The 1,026-nt window shown below is 52.9% G+C and overlaps 1 pseudogene; it reads left to right on the plus strand.

Annotated features, from left to right (window-relative positions):
• Window positions 1-375: 375 nt before the first annotated feature.
• Window positions 376-1,026, plus strand: part of LOC136833512 (uncharacterized) — a 1,072-nt pseudogene continuing 421 nt past the window's right edge.

Raw genomic sequence — 1,026 nt, forward strand, 5'->3', positions numbered from 1 at the left:
TGTTCTTTACGGACCAGAATTGTGATTCCTTCTGCCCTTCGCCGTCACACACTCGCCCGTCTTCATGACAGTCACCGAGGTGTGGAAGCAACAAAGCGACGTGCTAGACAGACTGTTTTTTGGCCAGGCATAGACTCCGACATCACTAGTACCGTCAGAGCCTGTGAGTCTTGCCAGATGTTACAGCCCAGTCTTCAACAGGAACCCCTCTTGAATGATGATCACCCTACAAGGCCCTTTGAGTCCGTCTCAGCTGACTTTTTTAACGTCGCTGGAAAATCCTTCCTTGTTGTCACTGACCGACTCTCTGGATGGCCTGTTGTCGTTCAGTGTAAGACACTGCCTCCAACACCATAAAGGATTTTTGTCGCTACTTCAGGGAGGTTGGTGTTCCCCTCCGCCTTAGGACCGATGGCGGACCACAGTTCACCAGCCTAGCTTTCCAGGATTTCTTGAAACGTTGGGGTGTACACCATGTGATGTCTTCACCACACTACCCACAGTCCAACGGCCATGCCGAAGCTGCCGTGAAATCCATTAAGCACCTGATCCTCAAGACAGCACCTTCTGGCAATATAGACTGTGAGAGTTTGACGCTGACCTCTTGGAACTGCGTAACACCCCCAACATCACAGGCCGCTCTCCAGCACAAATCTTGTATGGCCATCCACTCCGTACTTGTGTACCTGCTCATCCACAGTCTTTCTCAGAAGAGTGGCAGGCCAAATCTGAGGACTGTGACCGTCGTGCAGCCACCGGGCTGAACAAGTGAAGCTACAGTATGATCAGCATGCTCGCCCACTTCCCAGGTTGAACATTGGCCAAACAGTAAGGATCCAGGATCCGACTTCCCACCGCTGGGACAAGGTTGGCGTTATTATGAGCTGTGGCAGATCAAGGGACTATGAGGTGCGTCTTCCCAGTGGCCGAGTTTGGTGGCGTAATCGCCGCTTTCTACGTCCAGTGCCAGCCCCTGGTGATGACCCTCTTCCCCACATCCCTGTGGCCCCTTGCACGGACACAGAA

Source organism: Macrobrachium rosenbergii, chromosome 51 (assembly GCF_040412425.1).
Source record: "Macrobrachium rosenbergii isolate ZJJX-2024 chromosome 51, ASM4041242v1, whole genome shotgun sequence".
Lineage (NCBI taxonomy): Eukaryota > Metazoa > Arthropoda > Malacostraca > Decapoda > Palaemonidae > Macrobrachium > Macrobrachium rosenbergii.